Source organism: Urocampus carinirostris, chromosome 20 (assembly GCF_059441175.1).
Source record: "Urocampus carinirostris isolate Australia breed hairy pipefish chromosome 20, RoL_Ucar_1.0, whole genome shotgun sequence".
Lineage (NCBI taxonomy): Eukaryota > Metazoa > Chordata > Actinopteri > Syngnathiformes > Syngnathidae > Urocampus > Urocampus carinirostris.
In genome coordinates, this window is record NC_142368.1 from 25,634,742 (window position 1) to 25,659,095 (window position 24,354).

General features: G+C 39.1%; 1 protein-coding gene and 1 pseudogene across 3 annotated transcripts in view; both read right to left on the reverse strand.

The window, feature by feature from the left end:
- Positions 1–24,354, reverse strand: part of wasf1 (WASP family member 1) — a 60,983-nt gene that overhangs the window by 36,103 nt on the left and 526 nt on the right. The gene's annotated exons all lie outside the window — the stretch shown is intronic.
- LOC148346725 (U2 spliceosomal RNA) lies at positions 4,563–4,706 on the reverse strand (annotated as a pseudogene).

Genomic DNA, 24,354 nt, shown 5'->3' on the forward strand with positions numbered 1-24,354 from the left:
AATGTTTTCCATAAACATAAGGGTACTTTGGTTGCAAAATGACATTTTATTGCAAGAACACTGAACTTATGCATGAACAATGCAAGAACTTTTCAGCGTCCTATGTTTCCGGTGACGATGTAATCGCACGATTTCGGTCACTTGGGGTCCCTGCACACGAAATCTTAACTGTTGGATAGAGGAAGCAACACGATATGGTGGCTCTTCAAAGTGTGGAAAAAGATCTGATCAACAACACTCACACCAGCCAATGGTCATTTATCATACTGAAATCATTCCCAAAGCCTTACTGATTAGCAGCGCCAAAGTTATTAAAAAAAATAAAAATTGTAAATGAATATTTTTATTCTTATACATTTTAGCACATATATTTAGATTTTATGGCACAGCATTTGTCAATTATTAAAGTATTTTTTTTTTAGATCTTGTTCTTTTTTTGTGAGGAAAAAAAAAACATGTTTGAGAACAGTGGAATTCCTTTATTGGACCTTTTTTTTAATGGAAAAGCCGCTATGGCTGTTATGGCCCAACCTCACCCAAACAGCGGCCCCAGTAAATTGAGTATGAGACCCCCACTTTATTTACTATTGAAAGAGGCTAAACAATCTCAAAGAATGCTGTAAAGACTGCGATACTGTATGTGAAATTGATACCGGGAAGGAGCCGTCTCTGATAGTGGTCCCTTTGATGCCAATCAGTATAATAAATCGGCATCCTCTTGACATCGACAGGCTGAAAAGCAAACATAGGTGATTGCTGATAATCCCAGGAAAAGAATGGTGCTGTTGACCACAATGGCTTCCCCATGACGACGTGTTTCGGGCAAACGACAACAGCAGTGAAAACGTTGCACTGTGAGTCATCCAACGGGCAAATCTTTGAGGTCTTTTGTTTTTATCTAAAGTGTGTCATACTTGTGACTCATGCTATGCTACTTCAATTATGTTCCACTTACACAATGGCCTTGCTAGCATTGTCTTTTTGCTAATTCCCTGAAGGCAAAACAGCACTCAAATTCCTTACTCAAAAGGGACAGTGTGTATTATTTGACCATTAGATGTCACTGTATTTTATCTTGCAACTGAAAACAAGGCTGTAAAACTACAAGGAAGAATACAAAATAGCGAGACTCAAAAGTGACCAACATGCACCATTTAACTTCTCTTTTGTTTTACCCAGCCCTTTTAAGGTTTTTGGGCACTTGTAGCAACAAGATGGCACACATTTATGTCAGCTCCCTTTAGGTGAGGCTCAGGATATGTAAAATAAATGCTAATTTCTCAAACTACGGGTATTTTTTCAAATGCAAGTTTATATGATTGTTGGTTGGTTGGTTTGATCCCTTAACCACGAGGGTTGTAGGGGCACCATTTCCTGTGGTGTGTCTTGGGCAAGTACAGCCTGGTGGTGTCTATACCTTTCCAGGCTAATGATCGTTCATTTAAATTTGCTTATTGTCTGAATCAATGTTTTTTTTTTTGAATAAAGTTTGTTTTAATATTGAGGTGCAAAAAAAGAATGCAAACTGTCCCTTTAAAGCTGCAATAAAAACGGTTTTGTCTTCAATTCATGTCTTCATAAATCTATTGAAGAATAATTGACTTACAACAAGTTTAGTGTCTTTGTCAAGGCATGCAGGAGCACCATGAACTTCAAGAGAAGGTAATTTAACTTTAAAAGCAGACTGCTTTACGTCGTCAAATATTTTCCCCATTTGTTACAAAAACATTTGTCTCAGATTAAGGTCCTCATGGGAAATGTAGTCAGAAACACTTTTTTTGTCCAACCAGTACCAGTGATCAACCGAATAACTGTAAAATTCATCCCATCTGTAGATTACTATTTTTCCTCCTTTTTAGTAGTATTATTTACTCATGAGGTAGCACAGGGAATTTTTATTTGATGAGGCCATTTAAAATTGCACTGCAAAAAATTTAATTAAATTTTAATTTAAACAAAAAACAAAGCAAAAATATCGGACATCATTTTGCTGAATTCAATTGTTTTCTTTTTCTGCAAAAAAGAGAGAAATAAGTTGGAACGCAGTAATCCTTTTTACGAAACATCAGATAATTGTTGCTTATTTTAAGTATTATATATATTGTGATCTTACTAGGAAAAAACATGACAAAACGATAGAAAACGTTAAAGAACATGTTTAAAATATAGTAAAATCCAAAATGAAAAGAAAAAATCCAAAATTCATAAATTTGTACTATCCTGAGACACGATACAATAAATAACAAGAAAAACTTACTGAAAAGACGTAATAATTTAGGGCTTCACAAAAAAGTATATAAGTGGCGCAGGGAATCCATTTTATGGGCGGTCTAACTTAAGATTTTTTAATGAAAAAACAAACAAACTGTGCCTCGGCACAAAAAGGTTGAGAAACACGGCTCAATAGTTAAATCTATTATTCAGGTATGTTAAAAATAAAGGACTTCACCTAAATGCATATAGTATACACAAAACATACACTGCGTTTATTTATTTTTTCATGTGACTTTTCACCATGACAACCAGCTCAGCTCTCGAAGGCTTGCACGGGCCACATTTACACCATCCCCTGATCTGAAACCGACATGCGGGCAAGGAAAAAATAAAAACCTCAACCAGAGGAAAATAAAAACCTTGAGAAGGGCCCACATCAGGCTTCAAAATATGTTGCATTGGGTAACTATACACAAAGCATAGTGAACATTCAAACCAAAAACCATGGACTTTTTGAACAATTCCACATATTACCTACAGGTATGTTTTTGTTAAACTTGCTTCTGTGTGGGTGGGGAAATCCAATCCCAAAGATCAGGTGTCTCGTGATGTCTGCTCCATTCAAAGCAGCATCAATGATGAACTCTGTACGGCGAGTCCGTCGACAGTCTTTTCTTCCAAATTGATTCGAGTTATGCAGGCTTCCTTTTCTAAGCGGACTTTATCTCCGCCGTGAGGAGAGCAACAAGTAAATATTCATGGGTTGTCTGACATCAATGAGGCAAGTGTGCCATCAACAAACAGAATCTAAGAAGTTGATGTGCAGTGCTCAGCTTGCTGAAAGACAGCAGTTATGAATAATGAAGGGCGGCCTTCAATATACAACGTCTGGCGCTGGTTGTTACTTAGTTCAGTAGTTGATGCATTCACTCTGTAAAACCTTCAGTTAACAAAATGTTTAAAATAATAGACTACTCTTTGGATCACTTTGCTCTCACTTTTTTGGGGTGGTTGTACGGCATAACCCCATTTTTGGCTTCAACAAACCATTCCAAATTTGGGAGGCTTGTTTTGGATAAATTGTCCCAATTCTGGTTCAGGATTATTGTCAACAACAAAAAAACTCAATGATTAGATACTATTTTTGTATGATACATTACGATTTTTGAGCTTGTTGACAGAGAGGCCGCCTTAGTGGGGGTCGGTTCTTATAAATTGAACACTTTTTGGGTGCTTGTTTTGGTCAATTATGACGGATTATTTGGGATAGTTTTTACAAAACAATATATTATGGCGGCGCAGTGGTTAGCGCTTGTGCGGCACAGTTCATGTCATGGGAACCTGTCGTGGGTTCAAATCCAGCTCCAGACATCCTGTGCGGAGTTTGTATGTTCTCCCCGTGCTTGCGTGGGTTTCCTCCGGGCACTCCGGTTTCCTCCCATGTTCCAAAAACATGCATTTCAGGTGAATTGGCCGGTCCAGATTGTCCCTAGGTGTGAATGAGCGAATGAGTTGTCTGTCCCTGTGTGCCCTGCGATTGGCTGGCAACCAGTTCAGGGTGTCCCCTGCCCACTGCCCGGAGATGGCTGGGATGGGCTCCAGCCCCCCCGCGACCCTAATGAGGATAAGCGGTACGGCTGATGAGATGAGATATTATGGGGTAATATTTAAAAAGATTGTTTTTGTTATTTTGAACAATATTTAATTAAAAAATTAAGACATTTTTGGAGGGGTGATAGTTTGAACAAAATGTATTATCATCACTTTTTCTTTCAGAGACTACCCCACTAGATATAATTGCATTTGGCCTCTTCCACCTACCTTATTGGACTTTTAGCTTCATTGTTTCATGCATAATGTGCTGAGCAAAGTTATTTATTTTTATTACACTCATATGTTCAGGTTTCTCATGTGTTGAGTGTCACCCACTGGAGCGGGCCAATTGACTATTTGCTTTTTTTGGGTAATTCAAGGTACTTTTTGTTCATTTATTGTTCTGTTCTCTTAGTCCTATTGTATTTTGCGTACATTGGGTTGGTTTATTATGTTATATTGTCACCTTGGAAGCTGTAACATTACTGAAACAACTTAAATACTTTGGTGTTTGCATCCCTGGTGACCAAAAAAAATCAAATGGAAAGGAAAGAAACATGTTTGTTCACTCATGAATGAATTTAATGTGGGGGGTTTTGGGGTTTTTAAGGGTTATTGATCTATCTTCGTTATTCATTATCCATTATCCGTTATCGGTCAGTTCTTAATACGCTACAAAGCCTAGGAGCCGGGACACTTACTCTCAGCCAAAAGGCCAAGCTAAGGTCCTAGCCCTATAGCCTTGCTGCGATCATTGCAAATGCACCATTCCCGGAGGTACTGCAATACCGGGCCGATGCGTGGAGTGGGCAGAGCAAGCTCTTATTCCATCTCCGGAATGCAAAAATCAAAGGCCAAGCTAAGGACCTAGCATCAAAGCCTAAAGCCGGCCAAGCTAAGGACCTAGCATCAAGGCCAAGCTAAGGACCTGGCATCAAGGCCAAGCGATCAGGCCAAGCTAAGGACCTGGCATACTGACCGCACATCTTCTGGCCGTGGAGCAGATGTCGTTGGGTACCTGGATTCTGTAGCGCCTATCCGGCTTAAATCACGACCTAAAAGACGCACGCCTTGGTTTAATGATGAAAGAATTGCAAAGAATGCAGGAAATCTGAAAGAAAATGGCGCGCTACCAAGCTTGAGGTTTTCCATCAAATCTGGTGTGATAGTTTGTTGAAGTATAAAGCGACGCTTGCCTCTGCAAAATCAGCCTACCTTTCGAAGGTGATTGCGTCACAAAAGAACAATCCCAAGGTCCTTTTCGACACTGTAGCATCACTTACAAGGCAACAGACTATCCCAGATAGCTCCACTCATTCTGCCCACGACATAATGGTCTTCTTTACTAAGAAGATCCGAAGCATACAGGAAGAAATCGCTAGAGACAGTATTAATTCAACACATACTAAAGCACTCAAATCTATAGATGCACAACATGGTGGCTGTCCAGGGATTTTGTCCCGTCTTAGTGAACTGTCACTCGATAATCTTAAACAGATGGTGAATACGGCCAAACTGACGACTTGCCAGTTCGACCCGCTTCCAGGTTCACTTATTAAAGGTCTCTTTGGCGTTCTTGCACCTTCAGTTCTAAATATTTTAAACATATCACTCTCCTCAGGTGAAGTTCCAGCGGCTTTTAAGTCCGCCGTCATTAAACCCACACTGAAACGACCCAACCTTGATCCAGAAAACTTATGTAATTATAGACCTGTGTCAAACCTACCGTTTCTTTCTAAAATGCTTGAAAAAGTAGTGGCACAGCAGCTGAATGATTTCATGTCCGAGAACAATCTCTTTGAATCAATGCAATCAGGATTTAGGGCTAACCACTCTACTGAGACAGCTCTGATTAACCAATGATCTCCTACGGGCAATGGACTCTGGCGCATCATCACTTTTGCTGCTGCTGGACCTTAGTGCTGCATTTGACACAGTGGACCATAATATCTTGCTATAACGGTTGGAAAAATGGATTGGTCTCTCAGGAAACGTCCTCTTATGGTTCAGATCCTACCTCTCAGATGGGACACACTGCGTTAAATATGGCAAATTGACATTTGAGCCCTTTAGTGTTACCTGTGGTGTTCCACAGGGTTCAGTGCTTGGCCCCCTTCTCTTCAGCATTTATATGCTTCCACTAGGTGATATTCTTCGCAAGTATAATATCAGTTTCCATTGCTAGGCAGATGACACTCAACTATCTCCCGATGGAGGAATCTGCCACACTAAACTGTGGAAATTTGGAGGCCTGCCTTACTGAGATAAAAGAGTGGATGTCACTCAATTTCCTGCGTCTTAACTCTGAAAAGACTGAAATGTTAGTTATTGGTCCATCTAAGTCCCGTGACTTATTCTCTAAAACCGCTGTGAACATCGACAATTGCCACATCACACAGAGCGACTCACTTAACAACTTAGGTGTCATATTTGACCCCGATCTGTCCTTTTAAACACATGTGAAGAAAATTACTAGAACCGCTTTCTTCCATCTCCGTAACATTGCTAAAATTCGTCCTATACTTTCTCGGTCGGATGCGTAAATTATAATTCACGGGTTTGTTACCTCCCGTCTCGATTACTGTAATGCACTACTTTCCGGTCTTCCGGTGACCAGACTCAAGAGTCCTCAGCTGGTACAAAATGCTGCAGCGAGGCTTTTAACTAGGACAAAAAAGTACGATCACATCACCCCAATTTTGGCTAACCTGCATTGGCTCCCTGTTAGCCTAAGATGCGATTTTAAGGTTCTCCTATTACTATACAAAATCATACATGGACTTTCCCTCTCATATCGTTCAGATCTGATTTACCCCTATGTCCCGGCCCGAAGCCTTCGTTCCGAGAGCGCCGGTCTCCTGGTGATCCCAAGAGCCAAGAAGTGTTCCGCTGGTTCGAGAGCGTTCTCCATCCGGTGTTGTGGAATGCTCTTCCCCCAGAGATCCGATCTGCTGCCTCAGTGGACATGTTTAAGTCTAAGCTTAAAACTCACTTCTACTTTATAGCATACGAATAACCTAAACTTCTTATATATAATAACTTGTGAAGCCCTTTGAGACTATTTGTGATTAAGGGCTATACAAATAAAAGTGACTTGACTTGACGTTTGTACCAAAAAAAAAAACTTTTGGGGGGATTTCTAAGGGAATGACAGATTATCACTGTATTTTCACGACTATAAGGCGCACGTAAAAGCCTTTATTTTTTTCAAATCTGACTATGCGCCTTATAATACAGTGCGCCTTATATATATATATATATATATATATATATATATATATATATGAATCAATATTGAGTCGCAAGGTCTTGCAACTAAGGCAAGTAGCCGCCGACTAGATTTTCCCAGTAAGAGAAGTAGTCCGCGGTGTATGCTGGAATGTATATATCGGCGTTTCATTTCCCAACCAATGTGTCAATAATCATTTGAATCAGTCACTATTGGCTAAAGTTATTTGGAGGTAAAGGAGGCGGGTCCTTTCTGGCATTTACAGGCTCGCATAGGCTAAAGCGGGGCAAAACAAAGCCTGTAATTGGATGAAAAAGATGTTAATCACATGTTTGGTTGCTCTACGTCCCGGAGAAGACATGTTTTACAGTGTTCATTTTACCTCTGAAAAGTGATGGGTCCCGGGGACTCGCATGCTCAAAGATCTATGGGTCCCAACAGAGATCTATGGGTCCCCAAAATTTAGTGTTATCGAGGTTGAAATTGTAAATCGGCGACAAATATATAATATAAATCTATATATTCATTCAGTTTTAATCATCACAGTTTATTGGAAATAAAAAAACAGTTATCACGTCAATATTTTTCAGTTCAAACAATATTGTACATTATACAACATAATATTGCTGAAATAATTATATTAATCTATATTTTCATTCAGTTTTAATCATCACAGTTAATTGGTAATACAGAGCAGTTATCACTTGATTTTTCAGTTCACAAAAATATTGTACACTATACAAAATATTATTGCTGAAATATTAGTCTATATATTCATCCTGTTTTAATCATCACAGTTAATTGGTAATACAAAGCAGTTATCACTTCAGATTTTTCAGTTTGTATTTTCTTCGTAGTTTGCTGTCCCGCCACAGTTATAATGTCTTCTCAAGGTCCAATTGCAGCAACGGAATTTCCATATCTAATTTGTGGTTTTCATTGTCGTTGTGCCGATCCAATGTGCTTTTCTGAAAGTTCTATTGCGAAATGTTTTTTGCAATCCAGTTTTTGTCACGCATCACAGAACATGTAGCTTCCATTATCATCCTCCTCATAGCGTAACCAGGAATATAATTTAGTCCATTTTGGCAGAAAAGTCCTTTTCTTGCAAAGAGTATTGTTTTGTTTATTTTCTTTTGTCTAATCGTTCGCTTCAACACACGTGTTTTCTTTGTCTCCGCGATCCTCCGAAGAATTTCTCCGCCGTTTTTTCTTGCCGGAAATATTGCCGTTGTTATCACTTTCTGCATTAGGTTTCGACTTAGTACTGACACTGAATAAATTACCAATTTTGTATTGATTTGCACATAATACTAACTGTTTTTTCGGAGGCATACTTCGCCTTCACGCGACAACAACCACCACAACAATGACGTAATCTCGAAGCAACGAGATCTTGTTTGCCGAGATCGGCGTGCAGACGAAAACTCAAACCGCGAGACCAAAACAATGGCGGATCTGCCTGACGAAAAGTGTGGAGTGCGGTAAATCTTTGTTAAAAAAAAAAGGTTAATCATGACAATTTTGTGTCAAAAAAGTTGATTTGACACTATGCGTCCCCAGCAAAAATGCGGGCAAGCGAGAACACTGGTTTTACCTCTGTAGTCTATATTTGTAAACAGGAATTATGGAGCTAAACAGACAGCTAGCAACAAGCGACGCCCATCGATGCAGATGGTTCTCGGTGGATTTTTTCTTTTATTTGTCGGCATTATTGCGTGTTTTGGAGTGTGTCAATATTTTACGCGGTTGGATTTACTACACTCACGGATGTAAGAGGACCATGGTTGTGTATTGTTATTCAAGTCAAATCAAGTCACATTTATTTATATAGCCCTTAATCACAAAAATGTCTCAAAGGACTGAACAGGATTACAATGACACAATTACCTGATCTTAAACCAACATTATTGAACGTGAGGGCTACAAGACGACTTTGGTGAGCTACCCCGGCTTATATTTTCCCAGTATCTTGTTTTAGACTGATCTTGATATTTCTGCGATGAGTCTATTTTTAAATTCAATTCAAAGTGTTTATTGTCATATGCACAGTAAAGAACCACGTTTCCCTGGACAATGAAATTCTTACATTGCGGTCAACACAGTTGCCAGCGAAAAATAAACTAGAAATTAATAAATGGTTGGCATTTTCTTGAATCCAAGAGTTTAACCTTCCTAATGATATGTGGAATGACGCATTTGAGTTATCTGTAACATCGCACAGACTTGTCCTTACGTGACTGAGAAACGTACCGTATTTTCCGCACTATAAGGCGCACCGAAAATGCTTTACCTCAGAGAAAATAATAAAACAGCTGTTTATTCATTTTGGGAGTGAATGGAGTTGTGGAAAGCTTGTTTGTTATCTATTAATAATGTTTGACTGACCTATCTGACTGTTTTGTTGACATTCCCATTAGCACCTTCTAATGGTTGCATAACGTAACTACAGCCTCTACTGTAGCGCCTTATAATGCGGTGCGTCTTATGTATGGAAAAAGTTTTAAAATATATCATTCATTGAAGGTGCGCCTTATAACACGGTGCGCCTTATAGTGCGGAAAATACGGTATTTGCTTTTTTGCGAGCCGTCGGAATGTTAAGGGGTTAACAAGTTTGACTGAACTATCTAACTGTTTTGTTGACGTTCCCACTGTAGCGCTTTATAGTCCGGTGCGCCTTATGTATGGAAAATATATGACAGAAAAACCTTTTGGGGGGGGCGCGCCTTATAACCCGGTCCGCTTTATAGTCGTGAAAATACAGTAGCTGTTTTAAATAAAATGACAAGGATTTGTGGGGTTTGTTTGACAAAAAAAGGGTACAATATATGCAGTACATATATGTGTATATTGCTTGGTTGTTTTTTTAAATAAATAATTTTGGGGTAATCGATTTTTTCTAATTTTACACAATATTCCCCAAAAAATTAGCCATTTATTGTCCACCATTTTTGCTTTTTCTTTCTTCTAAACATACCAATCCAATTCTGGGAGATTGTTTATGGAAAACAATCTAGGGAAGTCAGGTCAAGTTAACCCGAGTAGTGTATCAGTCTACATGTGACTCAAATTAGCTTTTTTTTTTTACCCAGTTTATATTGTTTTCCAAACACGAAAGTCGACTATGCAAATAGAGGGGGGTGTGGCTCACGGTAAACGTTCCAGTTTCCCACGCTGCAAATCGGTAAATTTAATTTGTCTGCAACGGAGTGCAAAATTTGCTGACGTGCAAGGTATTAGTTCAGTCGTGCATGCCTGATCTAAGCGCTCTCGGTTTGTCTTGAGACAGGAAATCATTGTCAGAGCTCCGGCAATCACCCCCGCCTCGAGGTTGACCAAAACTGGCTTTCGTTTATTACTGCAGCAACCTGCTCACCTCTGAATGGATGTAAAACCCTCACCCTGCCCTCATCCATAATCCCCACACCCCAGGCAATTTTTTTTCCAATAACAGCTGATTTTGATGTTATTGCCTCAGTTGAAGTGGGATTTAAGTTGAACTTTTTGTGCGTGCTATTTTTTCCCCTCCTACCCCTGTTGTTTTCATGGATCTTTCGAAAAACTATCTAGTTACATGCTGCTTGTCCTGTCTTTTGATATTAATGTAGCCTGCAACATGAAGCTCCAAGGCAAATAGGAACAGTCAAGGGCTTGGACCAATTTCTAAACCGCCTGTAATGCCTTGTCAATAATCATTGATGCCACTTGTACATAAAATCTCGGGCAATTTTATTTTTGCAGTTGTATTTTTATGGTATTTCTATAGTAGAATCTTTGTAGTATTTTGTAGTACTACTTTAGTTGTATTTCTATGGTATTTTTGCAGTATGTCTGCAGTCAAATTTTTGTAGTACTTCTGTAGTATTTTATAGTATTACATTAAAATAAAAGTAAAGTATTTGTAGTATTTCTACAGTAATATATCATAAGTATTTTTATACTACATGTATAGTATTTTTGTAGTATTACTGTAGTAGTACTGTTGTAGTATTTCTGTCGTAATATTAATGTAGCAGTATTTTTGTATCTTCAGACTTACATAACTACTCCAAACATTTGTTCATAAATAGGTAAACTATACATATAAACAAAATATATTTATAACTTTAAGTGTATTCATTAATAAGTAAATCATGCATTTTGAACTGTATCGATAAACGTCATTTTTTTTTCTTACTGTCTTCCGGTTTGGCATTCATTTCAGTAGGGTCGCATATCGTGAGCTATGTCAACAAAAAGGAGGACCTCTTGGCTGGGAAGTCTGGTGACACCGCTTCCCTCTGACCTAAGAGGCTGTCAATAGCATTAACGCATCTTCGCCATCTTCAGAGCCACTGCAGTGGCCGCACGCACACGCGCGCACACACACACACGCGCGAACGTGCAGAGAACACACAAGCCCTTTAGAACGATCCAAATGCATAAGCGGGAGCGCACGCATACGTTTTCAGCGGCCATTCTTATATAACAGCAGCTTCACGCTTCCACACGCACACACCGAGCTGAAGGCATGCGTCGAGAAATAAAAACGCTTACGTAAGGGCCACTTGCACCCATTCTTTTTCTCATGACTTTAGGTGATCAAAATGGTGACATCTAAACCGGGTTCGTCACCTTATGAATGGCTAAATTCAACAAATGTAAGTATTGAGTTTAAAACGGAAGACAGCAGAATGATCTCAGTCTTTCAATCTAGGGAATGCTGATCGTTGGCTTTGTGTTTTACTTATTTTATTTTATATCTATTTTTTTTGTATTTTCCAGATTTGTGGCTAAATTGGTTAAAACAGAATTGTAAATTGTTATTTTGTTGCATTTGATCATTTATTCATAGCACAGAGGAGTTGTTTTTTTAATTTAGATTTTGTTTTGCATTTTCAGGGATTTTGTGTTCTTTAACTTTGAATCTGTTCGGTGTGTAAAAAGTTAAATTTGTTTGGTATGTAATAATATTCTGTAGTTTGCAATACAGTAATCTGTGGTCTGTGCAGCCCTTTGAGCTTTTACGTACTTGTTTTATAGATCTGTGAATATTTTAATGTATATGTTTTTCAGGGATCCCCTGCAAAACATATGAAATTACTGATTACTAAACAAATTGGTGCATAGTGTTTTATTATTGTTGATAAAACAGAATATCATACAAAAATCTGAAGAGCCGAGCCAAAAAAGACGTTTTTTTTAAATAATGCGTCCTTTTGGGTGCGACCAGTAAGCGGTGACGACGCTTTACATGACAAGACCATTATGACAAGCCACCAGAGCATGCGTGTCGGCGTCATTTTCATGCATTTTTTAAAATGTGTCTTCATTTATTGCATGGTCTATAGCTCTAAGGGAAAAGTTAAAGGGTACTGTTAATTTCACCTAGGTTTGTGAGGTTCGTGTCTGGTGATGCACAGTAAGATTTACAAATAAATGAACCTATATCGTATTCATCATTTGACTGGAAGAGCAATAAAGCAATTTATAAACTGTATTATAGAAAAAAATATTGTCAGGCCTTAGCTTATAAATAAAGTGTATGCACTGCCCCTTTTGAAAAAAAAGGGGCATCAACAGTTATGTAATCCTCCATTATGAAAAAAAAGTTCATAAGACGAGAAAAAAATACTAGATGGCTTGACTTGCTGTTTGCTTGCTATTACAATCACTAATTCTATTGTTTGCACCAAATCAGAATCCTTGGTCTCAACTATCGCCCTGTGGCATGATGCCCCACTCTACTTCTCAGTACTGTAATATATTACATACTATTTATCTTAATAATATTCCTAATATAATGTGAGCATTCAGCGATATAAAAAAAATCCAAAAAGATGAAGTTAATTGATAAAGAGCTTTAACACTGAATCAATAAAACCATTTAATATATTTTCAATTATAGATTTCCATGATGAAAAGTGAGGCTATGCCTCACCTGCTTCCCCTGACTGCACCTTACTGGTAAACCTTTTTATTAAGCACACACTCATTGGATAGAAATCCTTTTGTTTTATAAAATACTTAAAACAAGTCAATATGTTGTGAATTAATTTTAAATAGGATTAAGAAATATGAATTACAAATTTATTATTATTTCCCTCCTCGTGTCTACAGCAGGGGTCTCCAACCTTGTTTAAGTTGAGAGCTACTTTTTGTTACTAGTTAGCACAAAGGGCACAAAGTTTGATATGCATTTCGAAAATATCAACTTCTCATGTCATTACTGTGTGCTTACTCTGTGATTACCAGGTTCGATTACTGGAAGTAGGGTTAAATAGACTCCGTCAACCACAAAAAAAAAAATAAAAAAAAATCACAATGTCCGAACACTGGTAAGCTGTTTTTAAAAGCAGGTTTGCGGGCACCTTAGCTGCCCATGAACACCGCGATGGAAACCCCCAGTCTACAATTTAAAAAAGTTTGCTCCAAGCAGCAAAGGTTTAAAAGGGACATTATGGCACCATTTTCTTTTACAAAACTAATTTTAGTCCACCTTTTTTTTAAATTAATCATTATTTATGTTTCTAAAAAAAAATGGCTGCCATTATTGATCTAATTAAATGCCCCCCAAAAAAATTGTAAAAGACGAAAAACACATCCCAAGAGAGTGATTCTTTTGAGGGAAAGGGGCAAAGCTGTAGCACCACTCCACTGTACGCTGTGCACCCCACTGAAACTCATCGTGCACACGGAAAACTATGTTGCCCATTTACTTGGCTAAATTCCCAAAATAGACAACAACAAAGAAAGACTTTTTCCAAATGTACTGTTTTCCCATCTGTTAGGAAAGGTAGAATTGTATTCTTGCAATTCTATCATCCTTTAATTCATTACAGCAGTTTTAATTTTATGGACATTTTTTAGCCACTTTGGCAGTTTCAACTTCTCATACAAACAATTACTTTTCACATTATTTGGTGATCATACTCGGCAGAACTTTAATTATAAAGGATCTTTCAAATCTAAAATGTGAAAACCCGAGAGTCACTCTGCAATTTTTACACTGCATAATGAAAGTGTCTTCAGGCTCGACATTTAAGTGAAAAAATACAGACTATTGGAGCTTAAAATGTCAATTAATAGTTGACTTCCTGTGCGCTGTCAGGCAAGACTTTTAGTGTTTTAGAAATTTTATATCCAACCTATTCCTGGTTCCGTCATGTTACGTCAGAATGAAGGTTATTCATATGATGATTTCCCTCATTACGGCAGAGCTGTCTTTCCTGTGAACTTATCAAAAACATGGGCCAGCAGGTTCTGATCCGGAGGCGACTCGCCATAGTCTATGGATGCCTACGGTCATCATCTCTATTGAAACTGACAGTTATCAAGCACTGCTGCTACAAAAATGACCCAGAAACCCTCGGAAAATTCTCTTAGGGAGCAAGTTGTAAAGAGTGAAACTCACGCCTCTATCGATATTTCCTCATCTTGCTCCTCCAAATATAGTAAAATTGGCTTAAAATGGATTATTTAAAAAGAGGGATGTTTCTTTTTCAATTAGGTACAGAATGTGTAGTGTTCCTCCCCACAATCTCGCAGTTATGTCGCGAAATTTTCCACGCTCTGGGGGACTAGTGAAATTTAGTCTCAAAGTTCCGAAGTCTTCAAGTTTTGTTTGTGTAAGGTTAGCCCCGTTAGCAGTCAGCTAGCTGGCAGGCCTGCTATGTCCATTGGGTTTTTTTCTCGGTTTGGTTCTTGTTTGTTACCATGGCTGTTTTTTGTTGTAGGTTCCCAGGTAGCATGGCTGCTTACTACATGTTTTGGTCATCCAGCCTCCTGTTTTCCGCCGCCCAGTCCCCAGTTAGCCCTCTTTAGTATCTAGTTAGCCTGCTGTGATCATTTGATATATTTGTGGCAGGGTTTGTATTTGTTGCCGTGGCTGTTTTTTGTTGTTGTTGGCTCTCGGTTATCCTGGCTGCTAACTGCATGCTTTTGTTTGGCTGGACTCCCGTCTGCCTATCGTTCCCAGTTAGCCCTTTTTTGTGGCCAGCTGGCCTGCCATGTCCTGACTGGTTTACTCTTTGTAAGCTCTTTGTGTGTTATTTTTGCTAGTTCGCCCCATTTAGGCTGCATAACACTTTTTGTACCATTGCTGCACCCACCTGCAACACAACACCTAGGCAGTCTCCTCAAAAACAAAACTTGGCTTAAAACCTCTTCAACTTATTAACACGTAAATCAATTTGGTGAATGGCTTGCTAGGGTGCTGGTATTATCATCACAGGCGAGACATGCCATCATCAAAATGTATTATCTCGGAGAATAGTTGGAATATACCGATGAATTATAAATAAATATTATCTGAAAAATATGTACCAATTTCTCACATTTTGCATGCTTTAGAATTTGGCTATCGTTTAAAGAGCAGGTGGCCTCATTCAAAGTCCCATTCAACAATTGTTGACTTGAAAGTAGTCTTTAAGGGTTCAAATTGTTCTGCTAATATTAACACAGAACTCACCTTTCAGCGCTCATAAAAACAGCGACTGTGGAAAATCCGAGTGAGCGTTCCAAAGTGGAGGAAGGGAGCTATCAAGCGGCATGCAAATACACTCCAAACAGCGAGAAACCGTAGGAGTGGCCTAGACGGGTTTTCATTGTGCGCTTCGCTCTGGCTCTCGTCCCGAGAGAATTATTCAGGTCGCTCACCAGATACTGTGTTGCTTTTGTGGCAGCCAACAAGTTCCAGACATGATATTTTTCCCTTGCATCCAGTTTCTATTGATGCAAACGTTGGATTTATGGTAACAGACGATCCACTGATTGACAGATGAGAATCAAGAGCACTGTTTCAGACACCTACCTGCTTATCGGGGCATTAAGGCCCGGTCACACAGCCTTTTGCGTCTGTATCGCGGGTAAAATTTTGCGATTTTTTTTTTTGCCCGCGGTGGAAAATGTGCAAAATTGGCCAGTCAATTGGCTGTATCTCGTCTGTATCGCGATCTCAAAAGCGTCCAACAGCGTCTGCTTCACGGGCAGAAATTTCTGGCCGTGATTCAGCCTCGATACGCCCGTGAAAGGCTGTGTGACCGGGCCTTTAGGGGTTCGGTGTCTTGCCCAAGGATACTTTAATATTTAACCCGTACCAACCGGGAATTAAACATGTGACCTCTTGGTCCCCACCCAGCACGCTCTTTACTTTCTGAGCTATTGCCGCTTTATAAAGCAATAAGAAATTACTTTATTTTGTTATGAATCATTCAAAGAATTATTTAAAAAAACTTTTGTACTTTCAAGTTCATGTGTAACCATCGACGCTATCTAAGCTTCTAGGCGCGAGCCCTCACTGGGACTCATCAGGCCCTCGTGGGTTGCTCATTTGGTTAAATCACTTCCCGGCACCGTATTTTAATGCATGCTTCTTATTTTAAATAAAGTCATCAATAGATTGGGAAAGAAAGTCCTGGATGGCTTGACTTGCTATTGGCTTACTAATACTATCACTAATTCTATTGTTTGGGGCTGTGCGCCAAATCAGAATCCTTGTTCTCACTATCACCTCTGCCAAGAGGCAAGAGAATCGCGTGCCTCACTCCGCAAATGCTCAGCACAGTAATTAGATTCATACTATGCATAAATAACACAATATAATGGGAAAATTCAGCCATATTGAAAAGAAAATCCCCAAATTGCGAAGTTTGTTGCAAAAGAACCTTCACTATAAACATATACCGTAAATTCCGGACTATAAGCCGCTACTTTTTTCCCAAACGTTCAACCCTGCGGCTTATTCAGTGATGCGGCCAATTTATGTAACAGCCGCTAGCGGCGCTCGAGTACAAAAGGCAAGATTTAGACCGGTGGAATATATGCGCCGAGGAAGACTGCAACAACATACTCCCATCATGCAAATTGACAAACGAAAGGCACATGGCGCAGCTTTCAAGCTAAAAGCAATCGGGCAGTCCGACTGAGAAGGAAACAGAGCTACAGCACGTAATTTTAACTTTGCGAGCGTGTTGCTAACGTGCTTTTGAATAAGTGAGCGTGGGACGACGTCTATATAAGTACCAGTATCATTATCCGTTCATTTTGCCGGCTGCGGTTTTAGGACTGTGTACTTTGTATTCAGTAACAATAGCGGGACTCAAAGTCGGATTTGGGTCAATTTTGTGATTGTGTTACATGTTTTAATGTGGGCGCATGCGGCTTATATACAAGTACGGCTTGTGTAGGTACAAAAGCGGTTATCCTCTTAAAATGTGGTGGGTGCGGCTTATAATCAGGTGCGCTCCATAGTCCGGAATTTACGGTAATACCTTTTTGATATTCCTTAAAAAACACATTAAAACCTCAAAAGCATTTTTTTCTACTTGGAAAATAACGATAAATACTTTCTCATACTTTTCTACACATTTTGGCACATTTTTTTTAAATTTGAAAACATTTTATCATATTAATAATCACTTGACACATGACTAAGAAGATAATAGAAAAAGAATGCGTTGATGCAATCCCAAATTAAAACATCTTCAGGTGCATAACAGCAAAAACCAACACAATGAGGAATAACTTCTTCCCAATAGCCATTACAACCCTGAACTCCATTTACAGCGTCCGTGAGCACAATGCACTGTACAAATCATTAAAGGGGCTGTCCAGATTTTTAAACTTTGTTACTCTCTGCCTCTATATCTTGGCTTCAAGTCATGACCACAGCTCATTCAAGTACTGTACATGCATTTCTTAGCAAACTCAAACTCTTCTTTTTTCGGGCTTAGGTTAGAGTTTGGACTGTATTAAAAACGTCCCTTTTCATACTTTTACCATTTTTATGCTACACAAACAAAAAATCTGTGATGACCAATATAAAATAACTCTCCAACACATACATCCTCCCCTTTCTTCTACCTAATCATTGGATGCGTTGTGCGTCCCAGAACAGCAAAGCTAAAAGACAGATGGGTGCGGTGGGAACTAAGTTGGACATTACTAACACATACTTATTCTACTTTCAATTTCTTAAGGGCACCTCTAACGACGCACCCCACCTTTATTATATTGTTGTTGTATTTATATATTTTTTTATTTATCTTTTTAATTTATCTTTACATTGAACTGAAAGGAGAAGCCCTCCAATTTTGTTGTATTTTCCTGTAATGACAATAAATGTATTTGTTGCAGGGCACAAATAAAAATGTAAGAAAAATACACCCAGAGATAAGCTCATTCATACATTTTTCTACCTGCTCTGACCTCCTGTTTTCAACACAATATAAAATTTATTATCAGTTGATATTGATAATCATCACATCTTTTTTTTTTCTTTCACATTTAAGTCTTTTTTGCCTGAGTGAAAGTTGACAAAATTAGATGTGCTTTGACCAATATTTAACTTCAGAACAAAGGTGCATGGTGACAAATTGCAACACAGAATTACACAAATATGAGGAACATTAAAGAAAATTAAGTTAACAAAATGAGGTAATCTAAACTCAGAACATTTCATATTGCCCAAGGTAGACATGCAACTCCCCAAAATTAAATAACCATAGATACACAAATTTGAATGTACACTCAGCAAAAAAACATTTGAAATTGTTTTTTTATGAGAAATAAGTTTTAAAGTATCTTATAATGTTAACAAAATAGACAAAAGGAAATTGTATGCTTCTGGAAAACGCTGTAAGAAGCTTTTGTTGCTGTTTGGGCTCAACTTCTTGCTGGACCGGTGCTTGCCCCGCTAGCACTTGCTTGGGGTTGAATGGATTTTGAATTATGTGCATTCTACCGGGTGATACTGTTATAAATATGGAATAAATTCGTCGTAGCATCTTGGTAGCCGCACGTCGTCGGCAAATGTTTGCAATAGACGCTGCCGCTGTTTTTTTTTTCAAGCGCCAAGTTTGCAAAATCCCTAAAACGAACTGAAGAAGAAAGACTTCTCCTGTCTTCAAATTTTTCAGTAGGTGGCATACCTACTGAAGAATTTGAAGGTAGGCTTTTGTGTCTTTTCCGCTCATTTTGACTGTGTTGTGGTTATTTCCCTTTTACTGTGTGGGGCGCGATGTTGCCATTCCAGCGAAATGATTGGACGGTCACCGTCACCTTCTTCGTATCCTGAATGTTGCCCTGGAACATACGTTTCCATTGCATTAATGCCCCCATATACTCCGGTGTTCGGATGGTGTAACTGAAATTAAAATATATCGACGTGAATAGAACGCTTTTATTATCGTTATATCGCCCAGGCTTAGTTTGAAATCCACTAAATTCTCACCCATGACTATTTCCAGACAAGATGGAAGGCTGTGCGGGCCGTCCGAACGGGGCCCTCAGCCCGAGCGCAGGGGCCAACGGAGGGCAGGCACAGAAGCGACATTATTGCAGAACCGTGGGCCCGCCGCCAAGAACGCCAACAAAGGTTCCTGTGTGAGCGTGCGGCAGCCCCCGCCGCGTCCCAACAGCTGATGCGTACGTAGGAGGCCCGACTGTCCTAAATGCATCACGGTTTGGGTCAGTTTGTCTCAACAAGAACCCTGATTTTGTGTATATCTACTCTGAGAAAGACAAGCTTTTTTATTTTGGTTTATTTCAAGGGTGGGCGGGTCAAGTTGTCCTGCAACAAGTAGTAAGCGAATGGCCACCGCTCTTGTTGTGAAAAGCAATCCTGCAGCCGAGTCATGTGGCCCTGGGTCGCCTGCATGACGATGCCAACAGCTGCAAAGGGGCCCGGGTCTAGTCTGCTAGTGCTTCCGAGATAACACACACAACTGTGTTGTCACATTACAAGTACTACTTGTTGTCGTTCCAAAATTGCTGATGGACTTAAACAAGTTAAATTATTGCATTTTTTTTTGCTGTTCTTTTTTAATTTTTTGATACAAATGGAAGTGAAAGGTAATTTGGTCCAATCTTATTGCAGCCACCAAGTGCTGCCAATGAGCCAGAGGCATTTAGAAATGTATCTTATGTTTAGCTATTTTGGAATCGTTGATGTTGCTAAATGTTATTGCACTACTTTTAATTTCACTATTGTTTGCATGCACTGGTTTGTGATTGCACAATTATTACAACTTGGGCTCGTCTCAAAGCACTACCTTGAAAATGTTTTGTCCATTTATCCTTACATTGTCTTGTTTTTCTCTTTTAAGTCGCTGTCATGTGTACCCAGGAGTGCTTTCTCTAATAGCATTGCAAGCAATTCTCACTGCGTTGTTATCAATGACAAGACAACTCAACTCAATTCAAACACTAGTCATGAACCAATTCAGTTACTTTGACCCAAGATTTTTTAAGTGAAACTGACAAACCGACGGTTACATTCAAAGGGACTGTGTGTGCTATTTAGTGTTACCTAGTGATAAAACAATATTAATTTATTTTTAAAAAAGGCATTAAATAATAAGCAAAAATACTTGAACGTGAACGATTTACTTATGTATGAATACATGTCCACAGTATCTGTGAATTTTTTTTTCATCTTTGCATACTGGACTGTCTCAGAAAATTAGAATATTGTGATAAAGTTCTTTATTTTCTGTAATGCAATTAAAAAAACAAAAATGTCATACATTCTGGATTCATTACACATCAACTGAACTATTTCAAGCCTTTTATGATTTGAATATTGCTGATTTTGGCTTACAGCTGAAAAAAACTCAAAAATCCTATTTCAAAATATTAGAATACTTCCTCAGACCAAGTAAAAAAATTATTTTATAACAGCAAAACTAAATCAAACATTTGAAAATGTCCATTGATGCACTCAGTACTTGGTTGGGAATCCTTTTGCACGGATTACTGCATCAATCCGGCGTGGCATGGAGGCAATCAGCCTGTGGCATTGCTGAGGTGTTATTGATGCCCAGGATGCTTCGATAGCGGCCTTCAGCTCATTTGCATTTGTAGGTCTGGTGTCTTTCATCTTCTTAACTATACCCCACAAATTCTTGATGGGGTTCAGGTCAGGGGAATTAGCAGGCCAATCAAGGACAGTGATGCCATGGTCAGTGCACCAGTTACTGGTGGTTTTGGCACTGTGGGCAGGTGCCAGATCATGCTGGAAAATGAAATCCTCATCTCCATAGAGCTTTTCAGCAGATGGAAGCATGTAGTGCTCTAAAATCTCTTGGTACACAGTTGCATTTACTCTGGACTTGATGAAACACAGTGGACCAACACCAGCAGCTGACATGGCTCCCCAAACCATTGCTGACTGTAGGAACTTCACACTGGATTTCAAGCAACTTGGATTTTGCTCCTCTCCAGCCTTTCTCCAGACTCTGGCGCCTTGACTTCCAAATGAAATTCAAAACTTGCTTTCGTCTGAAAAGAGGACTTTGGACCACTCTGCAACTGTCCAGTGCTTCTTCTCCATAGCCCAAGTCAGACGCTTCTTCCGTTGTCTTGAGTTCAGAAGTGGCTTGACCATGGGAATACGGCTATTGTAGCCCATTTCCCGGACACGTCTGTGAACTGTGGCTTTTGATACCTGGACTCCAGCTTCAGCCCACTGTCTTTGAAGCTCCCCCAAATTCTGGAAGCGGCTCTTCGTCACAATTTTGTTAAGGCTGCGGTCATCTCTTTTGGTTGTGCAGCGTTTCCGGCCACATTTTTCCCTTCCAACAGACTTTTTGTGGATATGCTTTGAAACTGCACTCTGTGAACAGCCTGCTCTTTGAGAATTTTCCTTTTGTGTCTTACCCTCCTGATGGAGGGTATCAATGATGGTCCTCTGGACAGCAGTCTTCCCCATACTTGTGATTTAGTTTACTGAACCAAGCTGAGTGTTTTTAAGGCTCAGGAAACCCTCGCAAGGTGTTTCGAGTTAATTAGATGATTCAGGTGATTAGTTGAATAGCCTACTTGTATACTTTTTCATGATATTCTAATATTTTGAGATAGGATTTGTGAGTTTTCTTAAGCTGTAAGCCAAATTCAGCAATATTAAAATAATAAAAGGCTTGAAATAGTTCAGTTGATGTGTAATGAATCCAGAATGTATGACATTTTTGTTTTTTTAATTGCATTACAGAAAATAAAGAACTTTATCACAATATTCTAATTTTCTGAGACAGTCCAGTATATGCTCAGTGTTCTCGTTTGCCCGCGTCCCCGCGTCCTAGACGCATCATTTTTGCTGGGGACGCAAAGTGTCGAATAGACGTGCGTCCCCGGGACGAAACTTTTTTGACACCAAATTGACATTATTACCCTATTACTTTTTTTTTTTTTAACAAAGATTTATCGCACTCCAAACTTTTCGTCGGGCAGATCCGCCATTGTTGTTTTGGTTTCGCGGTTCGAGATTTCGTCTGCAAGCCGATCTCGGCAAACGAGATTTCGTTGCTTCGAGTTTACGTCATTGTTGTGGTGCTTGTCGTTGAGTGAAGGTTAAGTATGCCTCCGAAATACTCCTAGCAAGAAAAATACTTTTCTGCCAAAATGGACTCAATTATATTCCTGGTTACGCTATGAGGAGGATGATAATGGAGGCTACATGTTCTGTAATGCATGTACCCAGCGTGACAAAAAAACTGGATTGCATAAATCATTTCACAATACGAACTTTCAGAAGAGCACATTCGATGGGCACCACGACAATGAAAGCCACAAATTAGCTATGGAAATCCGTTGCTGCAATTGGACCTTGAGAAGGCATTACAACTGTGGCGGGACACCAAACCACGAAGAATATATGAACTGAAAACCTGAAGTGATAACTGCCTTGTATTACCAACTATCTGTGATTATTAAAACTGCATGAATATATAGACTAATATTTCAGCAATATTATTTTGTATAATGTACAATATTTTTGTGAACTGAAAACTCTTGAATAAATAACTGATTTGTATTATCAATAAACGGTGATGATTAAAACTGAATGAATGTATAGATTTATATTATATATTTGTCGCCGATTTACAATATCAATATAACACTAAATTTTGGGGACCCATGGATATCTGTTGGGACCTATAGATTTTTGAACATGCGAGTCCCTGGGACCCATCACTTTTCAGAGGTAAAATGAACACTGTATGCTCGTAACATACTGTCCCCGGTGGCAATATACTACCCAAAATTAAAGGTACAGTGTATATTATTTAGCACCTCCTAGTTGTAAAAAAAAAAAAACTTTATTCAGCACAAAAACAATACGTATCTAAATAATAACATAAAACAAATGAACTATCATTCAAACCTGACTTTTTTTTAGATATACTAATAGGTTAGAAATAAGTATTTATTTTAGAAAAGATGAGCCTCACCGAGAAAGCTGACATAATCTTCAACTATCTTGCCACCACTGGTACCCATCTCTCAAAAAAGTTAGGCAAAAAAAATTTGAAGAAAAGTATTGCAATTTGGACAGTAGTTTGTATTCTTCCTTATAGCACTCGTTGTTAGTTGCAAGACACAATCGAGCGACATCTAGAGGTCCCTTTAAAATAGGCAGAAAAAGCCAACTATTTTCATCAGTTTCAGACAGTGGCCGTTTTGCCACCTATTAGATTAAACCGGGTGGGGTTCTATTAATGACCAATCACAACTCAGCTCCAGGAAGCAGGTAAGCAACTGAAATGCCAGTAAATTGACACAGATTTGACCACTTCTCATATTTAGGCATTTATCTTTATAACATCTTTAGTTTAATATTTTGGCATTATTTGCAAGATTGTTCTCAGCTCAGGGATGCTGCTGGAAAAGTGAATTTCCCTTCGGGGATGAATAAAGTATCTATCTATCTATCTATCTAAGTAAATTCTACATTAAATGTTCTTAATACAATTAGTATTTTAACGATAATAATTAACTGATGAATTGATCAGTTAGGGCGTGTTTTTAACATAATTACAATGTCCTGCCACGAAAAAAGAACTTTTAGGGGAGATTTTAGTGTACCTGCAGCTAGGTGACGCCCCCATGCACTTTTTACCCCCAACGAACGTCATCAAATAATCATCTTTAAGCACAATTCCGAGCTAAGTTGCTCAATTTACAGAGGCCACACTTGCACTGGCAATAGCACAAAGAAGGTTTCGGATTTCACCAAGCCAGATCCTTTTTTTCCCCTTCTTCTCCTTGTCTTTTTTCCCCTTCTGTGCTCCGAGAAAGCTCCCCATCCCCCATTATACAGCAAATGCAGCCTGGCTGATAGACCCCATCCATCCTCCCCAGTGGGCTAATTCAATCATGTCGCCTTGAAGACCGGGCAATTGCTTAACCGGGGAGCCCCCTTCCCCGAAAAAATCTTGACAACGTCGTGTTATATTAGGTCAGCTTTGTGCGCTCAATGGTCAATATTTGCATTGCCACTAATGTGATGTGTTGCGCAGGGCCAAAATGTCAAGGGGCTGCTACCCAGATGCAAGTGCA